This window comes from Rattus norvegicus, chromosome 5, assembly GCF_021556685.1.
Source record: "Rattus norvegicus strain SHRSP/BbbUtx chromosome 5, alternate assembly SHRSP_T2T, whole genome shotgun sequence".
Lineage (NCBI taxonomy): Eukaryota > Metazoa > Chordata > Mammalia > Rodentia > Muridae > Rattus > Rattus norvegicus.
In genome coordinates this window covers 102,369,604-102,394,809 of record NC_141538.1, presented here as the reverse complement: position 1 = coordinate 102,394,809, position 25,206 = coordinate 102,369,604, and positions in this window count along the sequence as shown.

Sequence of the window (25,206 nt, the reverse complement as noted above, 5' to 3'; positions counted from 1 at the left end):
GTCACACCGAGGTACTTTATATTATTTGGGTCTATTATGAAGGGTGTCGTTTCCCTAATTTCTTTCTCGGCTTGTTTCTCTTTTGTATAGAGGAAGGCAACTGATTTATTTGAGTTAATTTTATACCCAGCCACTTTGCTGAAGTTGTTTATCAGCTTTAGTAGTTCTCTGGTGGAACTTTTGGGATCACTTAAATATACTATCATATCATCTGCGAATAGTGATATTTTGACCTCTTCTTTTCCGATCTGTATCCCTTTGATCTCCTTTTGTTGTCTGATTGCTCTGGCTAGAACTTCAAGAACTATATTGAATAAGTAGGGAGAGAGTGGGCAGCCTTGTCTAGTCCCTGATTTTAGTGGGATTGCTTCAAGTTTCTCTCCATTTAGTTTAATGTTAGCAACTGGTTTGCTGTATATGGCTTTTACTATGTTTAGGTATGGGCCTTGAATTCCTATTCTTTCCAGGACTTTTATCATGAAGGGGTGTTGAATTTTGTCAAATGCTTTCTCAGCATCTAATGAAATGATCATGTGGTTCTGTTCTTTCAGTTTGTTTATATAATGGATCACGTTGATGGTTTTCCGTATATTAAACCATCCCTGCATGCCTGGGATGAAGCCTACTTGATCATGGTGGATGATTGTTTTGATGTGCTCTTGAATTCGGTTTGCCAGAATTTTATTGAGTATTTTTGCGTCGATATTCATAAGGGAAATTGGTCTGAAGTTCTCTTTCTTTGTTGTGTCTTTGTGTGGTTTAGGTATAAGAGTAATTGTAGATTCGTAGAAGGAATTCGGTAGGGCTCCATCTGTTTCAATTTTGTGGAATAGTTTGGATAATATTGGTATGAGGTCTTCTATGAAGGTTTGATAGAATTCTGCACTAAACCCATCTGGACCTGGGCTCTTTTTGGTTGGGAGACCTTTAATGACTGCTTCTATTTCCTTAGGAGTTATGGGGTTGTTTAACTGGTTTATCTGTTCCTGATTTAACTTTGATACCTGGTATCTGTCTAGGAAATTGTCCATTTCCTGAAGATTTTCAAATTTTGTTGAATATAGGTTTTTATAGTAAGATCTGATGATTTTTTGAATTTCCTCTGAATCTGTAGTTATGTCTCCCTTTTCATTTCTGATTTTGTTAATTTGGACGCACTCTCTGTGTCCTCTCGTTAGTCTGGCTAAGGGTTTATCTATCTTGTTGATTTTCTCAAAGAACCAACTTTTGGTCCTGTTGATTCTTTCTATGGTCCTTTTTGTTTCTACTTGGTTGATTTCAGCTCTGAGTTTGATTATTTCCTGCCTTCTACTCCTCCTGGGTGTATTTGCTTCTTTTTGTTCTAGAGCTTTTAGGTGTGCTGTCAAGCTGCTGACATATGCTCTTTCCTGTTTCTTTCTGCAGGCACTCAGCGCTATGAGTTTTCCTCTTAGCACAGCTTTCATTGTGTCCCATAAGTTTGAGTATGTTGTATCTTCGTTTTCATTAAATTCTAAAAAGTTTTTAATTTCTTTCTTTATTTCTTCCTTGACCAGGTTATCATTGAGTAGAGCATTGTTCAATTTCCACGTATATGTGGGCATTCTTCCCTTATTGTTATTGAAGACCAGTTTTAGGCCGTGGTGATCCGATAGCACGCATGGGATTATTTCTATCTTTCTGTACCTGTTGAGGCCCGTTTTTTGACCGATTATATGGTCAATTTTGGAGAAAGTACCATGAGGAGCTGAGAAGAAGGTATATCCTTTTGCTTTAGGATAGAATGTTCTATAAATATCCGTTAAGTCCATTTGGCTCATGACTTCTCTTAGTCTGTCGACATCACTGTTTAATTTCTGTTTCCATGATCTGTCCATTGATGAGAGTGGGGTGTTGAAATCTCCCACTATTATTGTGTGAGGTGCAATGTGTGTTTTGAGCTTTAGTAAGGTTTCTTTTACGTATGTAGGTGCCCTTGTATTTGGGGCATAGATATTTAGGATTGAGAGTTCATCTTGGTGGATTTTTCCTTTGATGAATATGAAGTGTCCTTCCTTATCTTTTTTGATGACTTTTAGTTGGAAATTGATTTTATTTGATATTAGAATGGCTACTCCAGCTTGCTTCTTCTGACCATTTGCTTGGAAAGTTGTTTTCCAGCCTTTCACTCTGAGGTAGTGTCTGTCTTTGTCTCTGAGGTGTGTTTCCTGTAGGCAGCAGAATGCAGGGTCCTCGTTGCGTATCCAGTTTGTTAATCTATGTCTTTTTATTGGGGAGTTGAGGCCATTGATATTGAGAGATATTAAGGAATAGTGATTATTGTTTCCCTTTATATTCATATTTGGATGTGAGGTTATGTTTGTGTGCTTTCATTCTCTTTGTTTTGTTGCCAAGACGATTAGTTTCTTGCTTCTTCTAGGGTATAGCTTGCCTCCTTATGTTGGGCTTTACCATTTATTATCCTTTGTAGTGCTGGATTTGTAGAAAGATATTGTGTAAATTTGGTTTTGTCATGGAATATCTTGGTTTCTCCATCAATGTTAATTGAGAGTTTTGCTGGATACAGTAACCTGGGCTGGCATTTGTGTTCTCTTAGGGTCTGTATGACATCAGTCCAGGATCTTCTGGCCTTCATAGTTTCTGGCGAGAAGTCTGGTGTGATTCTGATAGGTCTCCCTTTATATGTTACTTGACCTTTTTCCCTTACTGCTTTTAATATTCTTTCTTTATTTTGTGCGTTTGGTGTTTTGACAATTATGTGACGGGAGGTGTTTCTTTTCTGGTCCAATCTATTTGGAGTTCTGTAGGCTTCTTGTATGCCTATGGGTATCTCTTTTTTTAGGTTAGGGAAGTTTTCTTCTATGATTTTGTTGAAGATATTTACTGGTCCTTTGAGCTGGGAGTCTTCACTCTCTTCTATACCTATTATCCTTAGGTTTGATCTTCTCATTGAGTCCTGGATTTCCTGTATGTTTTGGACCAGTAGCTTTTTCCGCTTTACATTATCTTTGACAGTTGAGTCAATGATTTCTATGGAATCTTCTGCTCCTGAGATTCTCTCTTCCATCTCTTGTATTCTGTTGGTGAAGCTTGTATCTACAGCTCCTTGTCTCTTCTTTTGGTTTTCTATATCCAGGGTTGTTTCCATGTGTTCTTTCTTGATTGCTTCTATTTCCATTTTTAATTCCTTCATCTGTTTGATTGTGTTTTCCTGGAATTCTTTCAGGGATTTTTGCCATTCCTCTCTGTAGGCTTCTACTTGTTTATTAATGATTTCCTGTGTTTCCCTAAGTGTGTTCATGTCTTTCTTGAAGTCCTCCAGCATCATGATCAAATATGATTTTGAAACTAGATCTTGCTTTTCTGGTGTGTTTGGATATTCCATGTTTGTTTTGGTGGGAGTATTGGGCTCCGAGGATGGCATGCAGTCTTGGTTTCTGTTGCTTGGGTTCCTGCGCTTGCCTCTCGCCATCAGATTATCTCTAGTGTTACTTTGTTCTGCTATTTCTGACAGTGGCTAGACTGACCTATAAGCCTGTGTGTCAGGAGTGCTGTAGACCTGTTTTCCTCTCTTTCAGTCAGTTATGGGGACAGTGTGTTCTGCTTTCGGGCGTGTAGTTTTTCCTCTCTACAGGTCTTCAGCTGTTCCTGTGGGCCTGTGTCTTGAGTTCACCAGGCAGCTTTCTTGCAGCAGAAAATTTGGTCTTACCTGTGGTCCCGAGGCTCAGGTTCGCTCGTGGGGTGCTGCCCAGGGGCTCTCTGCAGCGGCAGCAACCAGGAAGACCTGTGCCGCCCCTTCCGGGAGCTTCAGTGCACCAGGGTTCCAGATGGTCTTTGGCTTTTTCCTCTGGCGTCCGAGATGTGTGTGCAGGGAGCAGTCTCTTCTGGTTTCCCAGGCTTGTCTGCCTCTCTGAAGGTTTAGCTCTCCCTCCCACGGGATTTGGGTGCAGAGAACTGTTTATCCGGTCTGTTTCTTTCAGGTTCCGGCGGTGTCTCAGGCGCAGAAGTCCTGCCGCTCCTGGGCCCTCCCCCACGGGAGCCCAGAGGCCTTATACAGTTTCCTCTTGGGCCAGGGATGTGGGCAGGGGTGAGCAGTGTTGGTGGTCTCTTCCGCTCTGCAGCCTCAGGAGTGCCCACCTGACCAGGCGGTTGGGTCTCTCTCTCACCGGGTCTGGGAGCAGAGAGCTGCTGCGGGCCGGGATCCGCGGGTGTGGGACTTCCGGTAAACACAGACCGTGCCTCCTAGAGAAATTCTGCTTCCGTGTCCCAAGCTCACCAGGCAGCTTTCTTGCAGCAGAAAATTTGGTCTTACCTGTGGTCCCGAGGCTCAGGTTCGCTCGTGGGGTGCTGCCCAGGGGCTCTCTGCAGCGGCAGCAACCAGGAAGACCTGTGCCGCCCCTTCCGGGAGCTTCAGTGCACCAGGGTTCCAGATGGTCTTTGGCTTTTTCCTCTGGCGTCCGAGATGTGTGTGCAGGGAGCAGTCTCTTCTGGTTTCCCAGGCTTGTCTGCCTCTCTGAAGGTTTAGCTCTCCCTCCCACGGGATTTGGGTGCAGAGAACTGTTTATCCGGTCTGTTTCTTTCAGGTTCCGGCGGTGTCTCAGGCGCAGAAGTCCTGCCGCTCCTGGGCCCTCCCCCACGGGAGCCCAGAGGCCTTATACAGTTTCCTCTTGGGCCAGGGATGTGGGCAGGGGTGAGCAGTGTTGGTGGTCTCTTCCGCTCTGCAGCCTCAGGAGTGCCCACCTGACCAGGCGGTTGGGTCTCTCTCTCACCGGGTCTGGGAGCAGAGAGCTGCTGCGGGCCGGGATCCGCGGGTGTGGGACTTCCGGTAAACACAGACCGTGCCTCCTAGAGAAATTCTGCTTCCGTGTCCCAAGCTCACCAGGCAGCTTTCTTGCAGCAGAAAATTTGGTCTTACCTGTGGTCCCGAGGCTCAGGTTCGCTCGTGGGGTGCTGCCCAGGGGCTCTCTGCAGCGGCAGCAACCAGGAAGACCTGTGCCGCCCCTTCCGGGAGCTTCAGTGCACCAGGGTTCCAGATGGTCTTTGGCTTTTTCCTCTGGCGTCCGAGATGTGTGTGCAGGGAGCAGTCTCTTCTGGTTTCCCAGGCTTGTCTGCCTCTCTGAAGGTTTAGCTCTCCCTCCCACGGGATTTGGGTGCAGAGAACTGTTTATCCGGTCTGTTTCTTTCAGGTTCCGGCGGTGTCTCAGGCGCAGAAGTCCTGCCGCTCCTGGGCCCTCCCCCACGGGAGCCCAGAGGCCTTATACAGTTTCCTCTTGGGCCAGGGATGTGGGCAGGGGTGAGCAGTGTTGGTGGTCTCTTCCGCTCTGCAGCCTCAGGAGTGCCCACCTGACCAGGCGGTTGGGTCTCTCTCTCACCGGGTCTGGGAGCAGAGAGCTGCTGCGGGCCGGGATCCGCGGGTGTGGGACTTCCGGTAAACACAGACCGTGCCTCCTAGAGAAATTCTGCTTCCGTGTCCCAAGCTCACCAGGCAGCTTTCTTGCAGCAGAAAATTTGGTCTTACCTGTGGTCCCGAGGCTCAGGTTCGCTCGTGGGGTGCTGCCCAGGGGCTCTCTGCAGCGGCAGCCCATTTTTTACGTTTTAAGGCTGGAGTGATAGTTCAGTGTTCAGAGTGCTTGCTGTTCTGACAGGGGACTGAAGTTCGTTTATCAGAATCCATTCTATAGCACCAACTCCCTGCATTCAGGTACCTTCTTACCTCCTTATGAATCTGCATGCACTGGTGCATTCCATACACGCATGCACACATTCACAGTAAGTCTTGAAAAATTAAATTTAGCAATATATATATATATATATATATATATACATATATATATATATAGACACACACACACACACACACACACACACACATATATATGCATTGGAAATTGGCAAAGACTTTTAGGATACAACTTTCCTGTGGAGCTCCCATTCTCTGTCCTTTTGTTGGTCTCAATAAGTAGGCATAAATACATTAAAAGAAAAACCAATAGTAAAATATGCTACTTAGAACACATAAAAGCCTAGAGCAAAGGAATGAATTAAGAAAAAGAGGGGAAACAGTGATACAAAATTCAATCCTCCTAGAAAGGAGGCAGGAGAGAGGTGAGAGACAAAATGCAGATGGGAAGGGTAGGAGTTAGATGACCACATCACACTCAAACAAATGCACAGGACTCCGATTCTAAAACAAGGGTTGTGCTTCTAATTTGGAAACAACAGTTTGGGCTGGAAAGATGGCTCAGAAGTTATCAGCTCTGCTCCTTTTGTGGAGGATCTGGCTTCAGTTCCAGCATCCACATGGCAGCTTTTCATGTCAGTAGCTCTCAGCTTCCCTGGGCACCAGGCAGGCCTGAGGTGTACACACACACACACACACACACACACACACACACACACACACACACACACACATTCCCAAACATACCAGCATTCACATACACACACAGATACACACACTTGCACAGGCACACACACACACACATACACACACTTGCACAGGCACACACACACACACTTGCACAGGCACACACACACACACACACACACACACACACACACACACACAGACACACACCTGAAGTAAGTGGTTAAGAGCAAACCAGCAATTCCAACACATCAATTCTGCAGTTTTATATTATATTCTTCCAAAGTTTCCAAAAGACATTTCTCACCATTTCTTTCTGGAATTTCTTATGATGGGTGGCATTTTCTAATCCATGAGACAGGGGTGAGAAATAGAGAGAAAACAGAAGTTTGTAACCATCAGCATCTATGAAGCTTCCCGAGGGAACATGGGGAATTTGCTTCACTGGGCAAGGCCTCTTCCTTCATATACAATTTAAACTGATTACAATTGATTTCTTCCAAATTATTTTAAGCATTAGATTCCCTTTAACCAGGGCCTCTGCTGTGTGAAAGGTCAGGACTGTTCTAATTTGACATTTTTTAAAATGTAGTTGAGAGGAAGTGGCAAGACACTTCCACCTTTCTATGCTATTTGTCTCTGATCACGTATTGTTTTCACGATGCTTCAAGTGCAGGAAATGAAGCTATGCACAGCAGGTGTGTAGTCGAAAGGTAAGAGGACAGCTTAGCAGGTCAGGAAAACTGACCCTAGATCTGATTAGCTGCTTGCCAAGTGTATATGCCTGTGTGCATGCCTGTGCATGCCTGTGTTTGAGTGCGTGCGTGAGTGTGCGTGTGCGTGCGCGTGCGCGTGCGCGTGCGTGTGCGTGTGCGTGCGTGTGTGTGTGTGTGTGTGTGTGCGCTTATGGGAGTGTGAAGGCCTGTAGGAATTGAATTATGGGCCTTGTACATGCCGGGCAAACATTGTGCCACTGAGCTACAATCCCAGACACTAATGGTCTGGACTCCATAAAAGTTCTCAGAAAAGCAGTTTGGAATGTTTTAAAGGAAAGAAAAGGTCCTTTAAAGGAAAGAACACTAACACTAAAAATTAAAACTTTTTCTCCGACAAATGGCATCAAATATCATTATTTGATATTGTTTCGATGTTTCAAAGATTCACTTGCTGAACACACGATAACAACGTGGCTGTGATGAAATTGGGGAGGGGAGCCTTGAAGAGCGTGATGCTTGGCTCTGGTGACAGGTTGGAGGTGGTACTGAATATCTCTCTTCTCTCTGCTCGCCTTCAAATTCATGGCCTCTGTGTTTTATTTGATTATATTGAGCCCACATATATATTTGTATATACATACATGCCTTAATAAATAAAATAATAACAATACTAATAATATAAAGAATAATAATCCATATAACTTACTGGTGTTTTCAGGACTGTTTGTCACTGGTCAGCCAAATGGTGTGCTCTTTCCTCCTTTCCCTGAGGAGGGCTATCTCTTTTACTCACAGCTTTTACTCTTTTACTCAGATACCCATAGTTCTTTGTGTAGGGTTGAAACCTCATAGGTCTTTCTGCATCTGGTTTAGCACTGATTTTGAAAATGTTTTGACTTTCGGGTCGTTTTCCTTGCTCCACTCGCCAGTATGTGCCCTGCAAATAGTAGTCTATGATCTTAGCATCTTCTCGCCACCGTATGCTATCCAGAGGAATGCACCACCAATGCCACCCGTGGGAACAAGAACAGCAGCAAGTCTTTCTGTCTTTTCAGTGTCATGTTTAGTGTCCTCATCCGTTTTTCCAACCCTGCTGCTTTGAAGAAGGTAGGTCCTTCCATCTCTTCTGAAAACTGTAAGGGAAATTGTTCTAATTTGGTGGGTAAGGGTAAAAATACATACATATTTTATTTTTCTAATTTGGCTAATAAGGATTAAATATACTTTTAAAAACAGACTTGATTAAAAATCCAAACATTAAAAATGACACTGTCAAAATAAACACATGCTTTAAGTTTGCAGAGAATTTTCTTTCTTTGGGAATTTTATTAACCAACATAAAGACGCGTACATTGCCACGTGGCATGCCACATGTGCGTACAACAGCCTAAGTCCAGAGCTTGCTCAAAATGTCTGCCTCTGTGACTACCCGGCTAGGTCACATGGCTTGCCAATGTTCTCACCCTCTTTCTATGCTTGTGGAAGACTAGTAATGATTCGTAGAAGGGCACAGTGTGCATCTAGCATTGTGTAGTATTACTTTTAGGAAAACTCTTAAATTGTGGAGTCACATTCCAACCCAGGGATAGCTGCCTCTTCTTCTCTCAGAAGGTTTGTCTACCTCTGGTGTCCTCTGCTTTCTTACTTACCCACTTCGTCCCTTAAAGGGATGGAATCAGCCACTTTGTACCCTCTTCTGGAGGGTGGCAAAGAGTCTCCCTACATCAACATTTTGGAACTAAATTGCTTCTTGAACCACTAATCCTATTTGTTCTCATCCCCTGTGAAGCCAGGGGTCATCCTTATGTCTATCTCAAATGGGCTCTTAGTCCTTCTACATACCCTACAGGAAGGCATCAGAAGGGCGATAAACCAGTGACATAGCAGGTGACACTTACGTTTCAATAGCAGGTCCTTTGCTGTCAAAATATGAAAATGATTAAACACCCTCTCTGTTCAATGCCCATTCACAAGTGATAGGGCCCAATATCTTAATGTTCTTTTCCTCCTACTTATACGAGTATGAAAAGTTACAATCATTTTGCAAGCATTTTATAAAAAACATTTTCACAAAAATACGATAATTGAATCTCATATTTGGTAATAAGCAACTTTTCATCTTATAATAGCTAAAATATTTATTTTATATGATAAAATAAAGGTATGCATTTGTGAGAGGTCATGATATGTTGTTTACTGAAATGGAGTCCTTTAAATTACTCCACGAGGTCACCTTATTTCAAAGCGCTGGTCTCAGGACTTACAAGTTGTAGTTATATAGCTAATTAGACTGAAATAATTGTGTTTCACATCCCTCCTCTTTTAATCAGAGAAATGATGACTGTTATTGACAAAGTAGAAGACACTAAAAAGTAAAATAAAAAGAAATTAACTTGTCCTTAATCTACCACCTAGAGAAAAAACACGTGCTCTGTAACCTGCCAAAACTTGTGTGTAAATTTTTAACTTACCTATAAAAAGTCTATCTTGCATGTGTGTATACGTAGATCTGAGATTTTCACATCAGAGATGAGCCTGGGAAGAATCTCATGATATGTTCTTGTGTATTCTTCCTTCCTTTCTTTCTTCCTTCCTTCCTTCCTTCCTTTCTTTCTTTCTTTCTTTCCTTCCTTCTTCCATCCTCCCTCCCTCCCTTCCTTCCTTCCTCTCTTTCTATCTACTCTTACTTCTATTAATGACAATTTATGTTGCTGCTAATTTGTTACTACTTTAAACACGTGACAAAACTAATGAGCACACTACGATAGTACTTGGTGCTAGCTATAAAACACATCAGTGTGAATGGTGGCTACATCAGTCTATTAGAGCCCTGAGTCATGGAGTCAGCTGCTAACGTTCACTTTACCTTATGCTTTAAAAGTTTCATTTTGTGAGAAAGAGAAAGCAACAACATCCATAGATGATAACCACTGTCTCTTGCACTCGCTAAACTCACTCCTAGTGAACCACGTCTGCCAGCTATGCTTCACCTTCCAACAGCCACACACCCTTCCGATCTGCCCTATAGACTGGGGACCAAATATGCGAGCATTGATCTCACCAAATGTGAGACTGTGGGCCACATTTTACACTCAAGCATGCACCCCACTGTTGTTATTGGAGAAAATCCGAATACTTCTGCCTGGGAAAGAAGGGCCCTGTACCAGCAGCATTGAAACAGAAGTTGCCCGCAACGGAAACGCTTAGTGTGGGCAGACAGCTGCGTGTTGAAGCAAGTACTGATCACTGGGAGATGGGCTCTCTCAAGAATTATAAGAACTAATCTTAAATACTAAGCCAAACGGATCCTGTCAGCGGTTATTTAATGAAGAGGCCGAAGAAGGAGCGCTCACCATCTTCCAGTGCAGGAAATGAGTAGGGCTATGGGGAGGTCAGGGCCGATCTGTTGCACCAGTGTTCTTTACAAGGGTCAGTTCGTCTTAATAAATGGAAAAATAGCTTTAGGACACAAGGCTACGTTCATTTCAGCAGTCACGCCTCAGCAAATATATACACATATATCTTTAATCAAGAACCTTCCTGTCTATCATCCCCCTGGGCAGATCCGCTATCATGAGGGTCAGCAAAGGTCCCCGTGAAAGCGCAAGGATGCTGGGTATCTGTTACTCTTCACTCATTGTGTCTTCCTTCTCCCTCCTTCCTGCCTGGAGGGAGTAGACGTGTTTGCTTAGAGATGGCCTTTAAGTGTCGTCAGAAATTGTTCTAGCTCTCTGCCAGAAACAAGACCCAAACAAGGAACATTTTTATTTCTGCATAAATACCAGAAATAATACCACTAAAGTCAAGATGAGTTTAAAATTTTGTCTTCCTCTTTGTAATTGTATGAACCCGGATCCATTTCTTAACCAGACCACACATAGTTATTTGTCCAGGAAACAGTGAGAGACTGGCGCTGCCCACCACTCGGGATGGTAGATGATAGATGGCAGGCAGGAGGAGCAGCTGTGAGAATGTGAGTGCCATGCAGTTTGTTCTGCTACAGCTACTGTGGGCCTTAGCTTCACAGCCTTCCATGAGGTTGTACTTGGTTCCAACTTGTCTTGTTGGTCCAGCTACATTCCAGACGTATAGAGCCGCAGCTCTGGGGGTTATCATCCATTCAGGTTGGCATGTTATAGGAACCTGTTGAAAACGATGCCTGATAACCAAGAAGAGGAATGTGAGAAATCTGTGGGCTGTTCACCTCCAGCCTGCAGTTTTCAGTCTCAGCAAATGGCCAGACTCTCAAGGTTGTGGCTCTGGTATGACAGCAGGAGTTCGTGCTTGTAGAAGAGGAAAAGAAAGAGGAGGAGGAAGAGGAGGAGGGGAAGGAGGAAGAAGAGGAGAAGGAAGAGGAGGAGGGGGAGGAGGAGGGAAAGGAAGAAGAGGAGGGGGAGAAGGAGGGTGAGGAGGAAGAGGAGGAAGAGGAGGAAGAGGAGGAAGAGGAGGAGGAGGGGGGAGGAGGAAGAAGAAGAGGAAGAAGAAGAGGAGGAGAAGGGGGAGGAGGAGGGAAAGGAAGAAGAGGAGGGGAAGGAGGAGGGAAAGGAAGAAGAGGATGGGGAGGAGGGTGAGGAGGAAGAGGAGGAAGAGGAGGAGGAAGAAGAGGAAGAGGAGGAAGAGTAGGAGGAAGAGGAGGGGGAGGAGGAAGAGGAAGAGGAGGAAGAGGAGGAAGAGGAGGAGGAGAAGGGGGAGGAGGAGGGGGAGGAGGAGGAGAAAGGGGCTCTTCAGATTCTCACTTGAAATCTACCCTTGAAACAGTCTGCCCTTGCTCAAGTCTCAAAGCAGCGGCCACGAGCAGGTGATAGGTCAGCAGTTGACAGAGACGGCACTAGTTTTAGGTGGAGGAGGGTTAAAAGGAACAGTGTTCTCAGCTACACAAAGCCAGGAGGCATAGGCCTGGCCACCCTGATCTAGACTGACATGCAGGGAAGAAGTAGGGCAGACTCTTTGGTCTCATCTACCTTCTGGCCTTCATGTTAACCTTTGAACACACCATGCAACCCTTGGTCACTGGCAGCTGGTGCAGTTTCTTCACCAACACAGTCTCCACATCCTACAGAATAATAAGGTATCCTGTCCTGGGCAGCAGAGGCACCCCTAGACCCAGGAATAGGACAGGTCCCAAAGCAAAAAAAAAAAAAAAAAAAAAAAAAAAAAAAAAAAAAGGCCAGCCTGGTAGATTCTCAGCTTTGAGGGTCCAGAAGTTCCTTGTGAAAATATTGGGAAGCATTGGAAAGAAAAACAGTAGGAAGTGCATCTGGAGCAGGGAATGGAGGAGTTGGGAATAGATAGCAGAAGACCTGAGAGCCACAGACAGACGCCAGGAGGTCTTCCTGGAGGCACACAGGGCTCTGTGGTCCATTTACCAAGGAAAAACCTGACCATGCAGGGTCCTTTAGAAGCCTTGCTCCCTGCCTTTCATAGAATGACTGATGGGAGGTGAGCAGACTAGATTCAGGACCAGCACCTTTTACCATGGCTGCACATAGAATTGCCTGAAGGCACGAAACAGTCCTCCATGCCTCTGTTTTACTCACAGAGAATGAGAAATAGTTGGCCTAGGTTGTAGCCTAGGCTTTGGAGTGTTCCATAGTTTCCAGGACAGTATCCTATGCAGCCACTCTGACACACACACACACACACACACACACACACACACACACACACACACACACGTTAGAAGTTAGGAGAGTAGGCTATTGATGACTGTTGGGCAGGTCCAGCCCAGGACTATATACTGCCTGACATGCTTCTTGGGAAACAAGCCCCCAAAAAACAAAAACCCCAAAATTCAGGCTTTTTTTTTAAAACAGTGGTTAAAAGTTGAGCTCTCAAGTGATGAGGAGATCAGAAACCGTTGGGGAAAGCTTGAGAGTGTGGGCAAAGCAGTGTAGTGGGAGGGGAGATGATATAATGTTCTTAGCATGTACTCCAGTTATTTCTGATTCAGCATCCTGGATAACCCGTTAATTCCCCACTCCCCACCCCAATCATTTTGCCTAAATTTGGCTTTAATTTCCGTCCCCATGTCAAATAAGAACGGACCAAAGGACTTTAAATAAAGAGTATCATAAATTTCACATTTAGGTTGCTTCAACTATAACTAACTTGTGAACATCTAAAACCACCACCACCACCACCACCACCACCACCACCACCACCACCACCACCACCACCACCAGCAACAGCAAAGCAGTATTTATTTTGAACTCCAATAAGACTTTATTCAGTTTCTTTCTCGTGTTTCCCATGCATTTGTGTGTGTGTGTGTGTGTGTGTGTGTGTGTGTGTGTGTGTGTGTGTGTGTGACAGAGAGAGAAAGCACAATGCCATACCACACTCTCTGAGTTTCCCTTCTTTCTGTTTAGCCTCTGCCTGGGAACACTGAGACCATTCCGCGCACGTCTAAACACCCAGAGTTAACCCCTCTGTGGATAGAAGGGCCTGCAATGACTGCTGGGAGCTGAGAAACTCTGTCAGCTCCTACTGTTTGTGTAGACGCTGTCACTGAGGGGTTAAATGTAGCATACATTTTTTTTTCTACAAAAAGTATAATTTGTTGAAAGAGGCCCGAAGTAGAATATGTGAATTTGAGAAGGTGGAAGAGAGAAACTGTGCAGGGGCCTGAGAAACCCGATTTAAGCTGGAATGAGGGGAAAGGTACTACTGGGATTTCAGTGACTCTTGTCAGCTTCTAGCCATTCCTGTTGAAATCCCTGATGGTGCCGTGGACAGTAGGTTATTAGCCCACAGTAAAATCCACTCCCTTTCCCGGGGTTCTGAAGTGTGGAGCAGTTAACTGTGGGTGGAGGGATGTTTCCAAGCGGTTCTGATGATGTGACTGTCTCAGGGGCTAGGCTGGGATCACATGCGCTAATTTCTGTTTCCATTTTCACTGGAGTCACACCAACAGGAGAATATGCCTCCAGGTTTCCAGTTGTATAGCTTATTGTGTATATATCCTATAAAACCGAAAACCATATGGAGAATTCTGCTTTCCTGGCTTTTTGTATGTGTGTACCAGGAAGTAGTAAAATGTTTTGAGATGCTATTAAGTCCTTAAGTTACAAAATCAAGATTCCACCTTAAAAATTTTCCATACTGTACGTTGTTGCATAGCCCGGGGTGCTGACTGCTTGCCAAATATCTATCAGAGAGTGATTTATGATATATGATACGGTCCCCAGCCCAACTGGAGGCTGCGTAGTTGAAACATGAGAAAGGAGAGGCCTTGTTCCTTCGAAACCACGATGGTTGGTTTGTTTGGCTTTTCCGAAAGAACATACAGTACAAAACGTGCCACATTTTTACTGCACCAAAACTTATACAAGAAACAAAACACGATTCAGCTAAAATCCCCCCATTTCTCTTTGTCATTTGCGAGCGATGGTTTTCTCACAGAATGGCTGTTCTTTTTCTTTCTTTCTTTTTTTTCCCCCCTCTCCACTTCTCCCTCCCAACTGCTGCTCATCTCAGAGCTCTGAAAGAGATTCAACTGCTCTGTTCTGGCAATTAAAATGTTTTAAAATGAAATCTCCACTCCAGGTTTTAAATATTTCATGTGCTTTCCATTCTGCTATGACTAAGAATGTATTGTGATTTTCTGGTGTTTTCTGTTCTACAAATGTTTCCTTTGCAGCTGGGAAGAAGTACATCTCCCATATGGCTTCGGGACACTTTGCAGTTTGCTTAGATAAAGCAATATGGACCCCAGCAGGGCCAAGGGGTGGGGCAACCATTTTCCCTCAGCACCCAAGCTCTTCTCTAGCTTTTACCTTTGCATTTGTAGTAGCAGAAAGAAAAGGGACAAGGTGCCTCAGCTTTCAAAAACACCATTGCCTTGCTATATAGGTTGCCTTAACAGTTCAGCTGTGAATGTGAATGTTACTTTTTCTGATATAAATGTTTATTGATTATATCCCCCTCCCGATACAAGAGTTCACGATGCATTGCAGAGTACATTCGAGTAACTATGATAGCTTGGTTTGTTTTCCAGGTTAGCTTGTATCGTTGTTTTTGTTTTTATTTTTGTTTTTGTTTTTTTTTGTTTTTTGTTTTTTGTTTTTTTTCCCATGTTACAACATCCTCTGAAAATATGATCCCTAATGGCTCTGAAATGTATGACGATATCACAGTTTACCTAATTATTTTTTTACTGTGCTACACTAAGACACTAAACATAGACATATTTCCATGTTAATGGGCCTCTTGTTATGCAATCTGAGGAGTAGCCCTCTCTATGGACCTTTGAATGTATTTCTATTTACATGATAAGATAATCCAGGGTTGAATGATTCCGCTACAGCTTTGGTACTGGTTTAGAACATCTTCCCTGAGGTTTACTCCCACCACTCTGCGCTGCCTGTGTGTGATTTTATTCTTGTATCCTCCAGTGCTCTAGTACATTAATCTTCTCCAATTCAGTACATGGAAAGTGATAAAAAATAATTCTAAATGGCATTATTTTAACGTTAAGGTGGCACAGTTTCCTCTTCTACATACTCTACTAATTTCGAGTTTCCTGTTGCTCTGTTTAATGAACTTTGTGAACTCTGTATCCTGTAAGAAAGATTCATACAGGAGACTGAGATAAAACAACTTCTAGTAATAAGCTACACATGGGTTTTCTGGAGGAGCAATTATGCAATCCATGGAGATCAAGCCAGAGTCTAAATGAGTGGCTCAAACTTATCACCTACCTGCTAACATCAGCTGGTCTTCCACAGGACAGGAAAAGCTGGAGATGGTTTTGTTCTTATTTCTGCTCAAGAGTATGTATCCCATTTGATGACTAGGTCTTGAAATTTGGGTCATTTATGTAGTATATTTACTTGATGGTTTATTCGAGGAAGTTCTTACTACACAGCACAGGCTGGCTACCAGTTTACTCTTTACCTTCCAAATGTTTCTGTTAAGGTTGCAGGTCTCCACATCCAGATCTATCATGCATTTGGATTATCTCTATCTATCTCTCTGTAAACAGTTTCAACCGAAGTTCTGTGTGACTTGCTTTCACATATGAGAACCATAGCTCGTAGTGTCAAATACCCACTTAAGAGGTTGAAAGTGGCCAACAGATTCACTTTATAGCCCATTTTAACATTATTTCTCCAATAGTTCTCCTGCTTTTTGCATTCTCCTAAGTTCCCACTTATTAAATACCACTGATATAGCAGGCATGTTTCCCATTTGGTCTCTTTGATATCTAATGACAATATAATGAAATTTGCAATCCATTTTCACAGGGAAAATAAAATTAACTTCATAGAGATTATTAGGTCAGGTACTTAGAACTACAGGCTATGACTATCAACTGATAAGAACATGGCGGTTCAAAAATCCCTGTTTAGAGATTGCTTAAATACTCTCGGATAAAGGCATCATGGACTCTCAAGTAAACTATCAGAAAACTGTTGAGAGACTCAGAAAGATGCTTGAAGACTCTCTTGACTGTTTATATGCAGGAAAATGCTTATGTACTTCCTAAGGAACACATATCATAGTGTTAAAGCCATTTATCAACCTTGTTTTGCTTTTGGAATGATCGCCAGTGAGCCTGAAACATTTTCTAGATAACACACAAATTTGGAAATGATTTCAGGAACTTATCTTGTGACTCCACATTGTTGGACCTCTCCTTAGCTTTGGTTGAACACCTTGGATTTCTACCTACATATCTTGCAAATGCTTTTACTTCATGATTTTATATTTGTTAGAAAACTATATTTTAATCAGTAGCTTACTTGGAGTTTGGTGCACTTGAAAATTTTATAATTAAGAATAGTCTTTTCTGTTAATTTCTGGTAACTTTGTAATTTGAAATTAGATCTGGGAAATTTGGCGTATTTTAGTAAGTGGTATACAATCTATGCATGTTGAGAGATATGCTGGCCATACTAATTACTTCATGATTTAATAGCTAGGTATCTATCCCTGGAACAGTTCAGTTCAGGTTGTATATAAAGATAGGAGTTGATCACTAATGGAAATGCACTAGGAGATACGCTAATGGTGTTTTAAGGACTTGCTTTTAGTATCCACTCTAGGAAACCTCTATTTTAATTCTCTGGGGCTCAGGGTTTAAAAGACCAGACTTCCTAACCTTTGCAGTCCTGAGCTCAGATAACCTGTTGCTATTTTCGAATATAAGTAGACCTTATTTGGCATTAAAAGAACTGCCCAAGGGCTTATCCCTTTTCTTACTTTGGTGGTGTTTGGATTGTTAGCGGAAGTCTTGAGCTTTGAGTCTTGGCAAGGCATTGCCTTCAGACAAACATCCTGTAGACAAAATTGTCCCACAGGCACTCAGTGTTCCAGGATGATTGACAGGAAGCAGTTAGTGCTGAGAGGAGGGAGGATAGATGGTGAGCTTGGAGGAGGCTTCCAGGTCCTGAGAACAATAGCCAGGCTCCCAAGGAGCCTCACATACTCTTTTACCCATACACTACAGTAGAAGCTTGGTATATGCTTGGTGGTGATGGGAGTTAGAGGATGTGGGCTGATCTAGAGGCTAAAGGTAGCCTGGTTTCCAACCATCCAAGGACAAAACAGCAAGGCTCTGTGGTGATGTATCTACCTGTGAGATAGGCGTACTGTGGTGATGTATCTAGGCGTACATAGATATGCAGGGATTTGAGGCAGCAGCTGGATCAGTGATTTAAAATAAAATAGCCACCCAAAGAAGTCGTTCGTGACCAACAAAAACAATACTAGTCATTTTAGGTAGAGGACTTGAAGCAAGTGGTTGGAGGAGAAGCTTGGAAAGACAATGGAAAGAAGCTAAAGCCATCTGGGACTTTGCAGAGTTTCACATTTAGCCATGTTGCTGGTGTTTGAGCCAAGACTTCATATTATTTATTTTAGAAGTCGAAACTAAGGTTCAGAAAGGTTAAATAAAGTTGTCTAGTGTCACAGAATCATACACATGTGGCATAAATGGAGTGTGAGTGCCATTCCTTTAGACCTTCAAAATTCATATATTTTTCTATATTTGTCTTGGTCCTTCCCTCTTCTCTCTCGGCTTGAGTCCTGTGAGAGAGAGAATTCATTTCTCCACTGCACTCTCCTGGAGTTTCCAGAGGTTTTCTGCATTCCAGCCCTGAAGTCTTTCACCATTAGGTCTTCCATCTCGGGACTTTCTTTACTCAGTACCCTGCTTCCTTTGCTACAATGCCTTTCTTTAATCTCACACCCTTCGGGATACAGTTCAAATGCTGCCTGAGACACCTCCTGTGTCTTATTCTGTTCCATCTCCCTGAGCAGGGTCGACACTTTTCAAACATTACAATCTTACCACACACGAGACATCAAAAACAAATCACTTTAAACAGCAGACCTGTCTATTGATGACAGGATAACACCCTGTTTAGAAACTATTAGGAACTGTGAGGTGTCAATTCTGCGCAGATATGTTCCTAAAGTTCTGAAAGTCCCCAGTAGATTCCTTCCAAAATTCCAGGAATTAATACAGGCAGAGTAAATATTTGCAGGAACCAATTATAGAACCACTATCTAGAAATCCATTTCCCACCCTCTATCTCCTCACTCATGTGTCCCTTTTCTTTTCTCTCCCCTCCACATCTTTCTACCTCTGTTCTCTTTCATCCATCCTTATATAATGTGTGTATACAAAAACGGCATTTTCTGTCATTCCCATTTATTAAACCTCTCCCATTAACATTGTTTCAAGACAGCTCCCTTTATTTCTTCTATTCTTAAGCTCATGGAACTATTTGGAAAGGACTAGGAGGTATGGTATCATTGGAGGAGGTAGACTATTGGCATCTAGCTTTGAAATTCTCAAAGTCTTGAACCATTTCAGGTTAACTCTCTTCTGTTTCTTGCTTACCATTTGAGATACCAACTCTTAGCTGCCACTCCCAACACCTGCTATGTGCCCCTTCTACTTTGACATCATGGACTTTTACCCTCTGAAACCATAATCCCAAAGTAAAGTGTTCTATAAATTGCTTTAGTCATGATCATAGAGCAATAACACAGTAACTAAGATTGGGAGATATGCATCTGCATATTCACATCAACAATAAATCTTTATAAGGTATAGACTATCTGCCAAGAGCCATTCTTCCCTTACTCCCTTTCTTCCTTTCTTCCCTGATGTGTTGATATTGAGCAACTATAGGAGCATAACTGTGCAATAATATCTATTTACTTATATATCTTCTTTCTAAATAGATATTTGAGATGACCATAGCACTTGTACTTGTTTATATTTTCAGTTTTTTTAATGAACAACATGGAAATTCCATTTATTGATGCAAAAGACTTGACATGTTTGGTTCTGAAATGCCCTCCTAGCCTCATCTGCTGTGAATACCTGCCCCAGGCAACATAGCCTCCCACTGGGTCTTGGAAACCCCTGCATCTTTGTTCCTGTTTTATATCTACCAAGTGAACATCTACCTCCCACACTCCATTACTCACCCAACTTTGTCTGCATCCCAAGGAGGTCTTACCCAAGTGCTATGACCTTCACTGTGAATGATGATGTCTTTATTCTAGAAAGTCAAAGCTTGTTTGTCAACAAATCCCACTGTGATTTGTGGACTGCTTGTCTCCTTGTGCTGCCATTGTTCCCGAGCGTATGTCACTATTTCATTCTGCCATTTCAGAGTCTTAATGTCTTTGTGAACTTCTCAGGCTCCTGGGATCCTACCATTTATATTTTGGTCACTTGTCTTTAATATATCACTTGTTTACTTCTTGAGAAGATCGTTTTTATTACTTGCTATCAGATGAGAGATCAAGGGAGTGAGAGGTGATATTTAATGGTAAAGTACCACATATCTAGCACAGAGCTAAAATCTTTATGATATAATCTTATTTAATCTTTCCTCAGAGCTAGTAAGTTATTTTTACACTTCCAAGCCTTGAGGTGTTTGTGTAGCATCATGTATGGCATGCATCATAATTTGGTAATTTTTTTTTGTTCCAAAGAGGTGTAGTCATTAAAAGATTCATGAATCTATGAGGAACGTTTCTCATTTATGCTACAAGAAGGAAGGAAGACCAAACATACCCAGAAAGAAAGGGGTAGATGAGAAAACCCCTGGGGAGATAGAAAGACCCCATGGAAGGTACAAAAGGCTGAAAGATTTTAGTGTACCTGAAAGCCTGTAGCGTGTGATTTGTTTGTGATTCTTGTATGAATATGTAGGTGGGTGAGGGTTACTGGTTAAGAGACGAAAAACTTATTGGGTACAAAATTCTCATGACTTATTATTACATGCCATTCTTTAAGATGGCTTCAATAGAAATTTATATTGTAGCTTGATTATGTGATCAAACCAACATCTAAGGAAAGGCAGTTGTCTTTCTTTATTGATCTTCCTTAATTAATCTGTGTACCCTGAATGTTCCATATTCATGTCTTTATATAATAAATGTCCTTATTACAAAAAAAGAGAGATGAAAAACTTTCTCTGTGTTATTGCCTTTATTTTTTAGTGAGTACATTTAAAAGTGGTTGGCCTGTGAACCACAACTGTTCCTTTGGCTGCAGTGTGCAGAGGGAGGGATGCGAAAGTGTAAGCTGTGTAGTCATCTCGTGACCTCCACGGTCACAGTTGGACAGTTGCAAGGCTGGTAGTGGGAGGAATATGGAGACATGAGCATGTTTTCAAAGCTGTTAGGAAACCCGTTTGAAAGAGCATACTGGTTGACTACCTTTGAGGAAGAGGAAAGCGACACACGTAGGTGCTAATCCTTTGTCTGCTAAGTTCGCTCACGTTAGAACCATTATTTGCACAGGGAACTTTGAAAGGTGAAGAGATATGAGCTGGCAGATGACGATGAATTTCAAAATAGCTTTAAGGCTTATAAAATGAGAGGCTGATTTTGAGATCTCCATATGGACTATCAGTGATTCGTCACGTTGGACATAAAAACTGGTGAGAACCAGGGTGAAGGTGGCAATGCAAGGCATGATGGGTAAGAAATGATTGTGAGGACAGGTCAGGGATTGCTGGTAGACTGAGCGTGGGCGGAGATGTGACTTCATCCTGGTTTTAACGGGCTCCATATGAACTGGTCAGAGCTTTGCTTTGTCAGACTCCAAAGCCTGCAATTTCAGTGACATTATTCTTTGGAGAAGCAAAGGCTAGAGAGTGGGAGTCAGTGCTGCTGTTCTTGCCTGTTGGAGTTTTTCAAGTGCTGTTTTCTAAACCATGTGGTTTCCTGCCACCGTTTTGGCATGTCTGTTGATGAGATTGAGAACTGATGGTAGATACCATTTGGCAATTGCGCTCATTCCCATAGAGTGTCTGTGTGAACTAAAGCGTTTCCTCTACAGAGACCCAGGCAGGCCCAGAGAGCTCTGAGTGTGAGAATTACAGACCCAGAAGTGAAAGAATGTATACTGTCTCTTCTCTGAACCAAGTTTTTTTGACCCATTTGTATTTTGATTCCCCCAAATCCCTGGGAAACCAATAGACCAGGAGTTGTCACTGTTCCTTTTATCTCTGCCGGACCCCAGCTCCTCCCTACTGCATTCAGCATCCTGACCACAGCACTGTGATCAGTACCAGGGATACCAGGACCCATCAACACACTTACAACCTAAAAGGGGAAGAGAACCAAAGCACTTACGTTCATTCCTACAGCATGCCACCAATAGGAACACGGATAAACCACAAGGGCACTGGGTTCATAAATACCGAGAAGACATTTCTTCAAAGCAAACACTGACCTATGAAAACTTTCAGGGATTGGTGGCTTCAGAATAATAATACTTAAAGAACATGTGACTTTAAGCAACAAATACTTTGAGCAAGTGGAATTTTCATTTGGCAAAAGAGCCCACAGTGCTGGAAGGCACACACTGCCCATAAGGTCTCATTGTAGCACTTCCTGCAGAACTCAGCATTCTCACTGATCTCTCCAGACCATCCATAAGCGGCTCTCCCTCTGTGTACAAGTGGCTTACTGTGAGTTCTTCCTGCCGTGACTTCTCCTTGGGATGTGGTTCCATAGCCGTACATGTGTGTCTTCTCTCTTCTCTTTAGTTGCTTCAAAATTCCCTATTGCAAATGTCCTTTAAGTTGTTGAACTGAATTAGCCAATAGATTTTGAGGCTCTTTCCAGCCCTTGGTTACTAAACAGCATCAAAGAGAATGTCCTTGCACAAGCCTTCTGATGCATGTGTGAAAATACCTACCGGAGAAATTTCTAGAAGTGTGATTGGTGGGCCAACGGGTCCATGAATACTTAAAGTTTCAACGGGTGAACGAAATAACCCATTAAAGATGCCAAGCTAGCTGTTATTCTCATGAAAAAAAAAATGGGAGTGCTTGCTTTCCCCGACCACTTCCCAAATTATCATTTTGTTATTTTACTCAAGTGTGACGTGCTTTTACAGTTGTTGAGACTGGGGAACTTGTCCCAAGGCCTTGCTTGTTCAAGAATCACAAAGCTTCTCGATTATTCTCTTGTGGCTACTCAAAAAGAGAAGAACTTTTCCATGTTTTCTTTGGCAAGTGGCTCATGACTGATGTTACATTTGTACAGAATAAATCATTACTGTCCATTTCAGTCTGAAGTTCACTTAGAGCTCATCAAAGAGTCACAGAGAGGCAGGAGGAACTAAGGCTGGTCTCCCCTAGCTAGTAGTTGGCTCTTACTTGTCTAGGTGCTCTCAGTTTATCTTGGAGTTAAACAATTATGGGTAGTCTGCTATGTGATAGAAGTTTTGTATCATAAAGGAGGATTCAGAGCCCGGGATGCTGGGAAATTGGGGGTGGGGACTCAGTAAGACAAGCAGGAAAGACTATGTCCCTGGACAACTCAGCCTATGAGGAATGGAGGACACAGGGAAAAGCAACTGCACATAAAAAAAAAAACCAAATACATTGTGCCAAATACAACACCAGACATTTTTGCCTTTTTGCTAGGCTGGTGTCCAACTTTGCATGGTTAGAATCCAAGCTGCTTCATTTTCTTTTCTACTCTGACTCTTCAGGGCTTTCCTTGTGAGGTGACAATGACCGTTTCTCACATATTGGTGGGAGTTAACATTTATTGTTTGTCACATTATCTAATGAGGTTTATTTGTTCACCTGATACTTACATGATCATCTTTTCTATTCCACGTGCTTGAGATTTATCAGAGACAAATGCAGCATCTGACCCACCTCTAGGCTTGCATAGCATCAGCTGACTAATGTAGCCAATGTGTCAAATAAGTAACTGAAGGGGTGGCTAATGGGGGCAGGTACAGGACAGGGCAAGAGATGTTATAAGTGCAGGGACTTGTACGAGTCCAGAATGGTGGGGCTTCCTTAAAAAGAAGGCAGTTGATTGAAAATGCAATTACATGGGGGAGGTTAGCTCTGTGATGTCTGGAAGGAGAGTCTTTTGAACAGAGGCTATGAGCACTAAAAACTCCCTAGGTACCAGCATGGTCTCAGTGGAGAGAGAAAAATAGAATACAATTAGAGCCTTGCAAGTTTGTCACTCACTATGAGAGAACTGGAGAGGCATCCTGAGGTTTGAGAAGAACAAGGGCCGGGTCTAATGTGTGCTTTAAAAAGTGTGACTCTGAATGCTCTATTGAAGAACAAAGACAGTTACTCCCTGAGAGATGGAGATGAAGAGGAATTAGGAACACCTTGAAGATCTGTGCTGTAAGTTGTCTTAAACTGTCATGGTAAAACGTAGGAATGTGGCAGAATTTGGAGAGTAGACTAGAAGTCTATTTTTGATCACGTGATATTAAAATAACTATTGGCTATTCAAGTGGCATGTCAAACATCTAGGTAAATGAGAGAGGGGAGAGTAGAGGACAGTGAGGAGGGAGTCAGGGAGAAAGGAGATAACCTTATTTTGTCAAATGCCCAAACAAGGTCAGACTAGCTGCTATGACTGCATCCAGAGCCTCTCCTCTGCCTACAGTATTACCTGCTGCCAATTCTTTGCCTCCTATGGTTTGTTCAAAAGCCCTTGGTACACCCAGGACACAGTAGGTGTTAGTGTTGAACATGGGTAAAACCACTGAGCTTTGGTGGTTGCATTATTTGCTGTGGCCCTTGGTGAACTCAAATCCTAACCAAGAGGCGTGAGAAAGTCTTGTTCTATAGCCATCATAGTCAGACCACTACAGAGGAGGAACAGGGAGGAAGGACCTGTATTCATTAAAAAATGTAGTTCAGAGTGAACACTAAAGTCGTAGCATTATCTAAAATGGCTTAAGGGCTCATAGCTTACATCATTATTTTAATACTCGAGCTTCTTTAAAATTTATTTTTCATCAATTTTTTATGAGGCATGTTTGAAAGGCTATTGATAAACTCTAGTGTTTAATGATTTTGGCTTTGAGAGTCAGGATATTTCTTCAGCTTTCTTTCTTATTTTAATGTGCTACATGAGTCCCAGTTTTCTTAGATGTCATAATAGATTTTCTCCATGGCAATAGATTTTTTTCCTCACAGAACTATATCAGAAGAGACAGAAACTGTAAATCTATAACACCGTTCCTTGAATCATAGATAAATATGTTTCTAATGGCAGATGAGATGTCTCCAAGAGTAAAGTTCTTTGCTTCCAAGCCTAATGGCATAAGTTCAGCCCCCAGGACCTACATGGTGGGAGTATAGAATGGATTCCCACAACATGTCTTCTGACCTACACACGTAGGCCTCTTGGGTCATAGTGTAAGCACCCAGAGATAGTCCTCTGACCTCTATGTTACAGTATACACACCCACATGCATAAACAGTCAAGTGAATAAAGATATAATTTAAAAATTGAAAAAAATACTTGTATATGTGGTCTTGAGTTATTATTCATAATAGCCTGTTATAATATAGAAACAGTTTATATAACAATGATGTCTGTCAGAATGCTGTATTTAAAATGAAAAACTGTGAAAATAATTAAAAGCTGTTGATCATAAAGAAGAGTAGCTTATACATATTTTCAGAAATGGTGAGTTGCTTGCTTGTTGTTGCTTGAAACATGACGTTGTCATGCAGGTCCAGCTTATAACCTCCTGCCTCAGCCTCCCAAGAGCTAGGATTATGGACCTATGCCACCTAACCCACATGGCAGTGATCTTTTATGAGTGACATTTGTGGCCACTTAGAATCACAAAATATGTAAGTAGTGTTAACACTCTGAAATATAGTATTC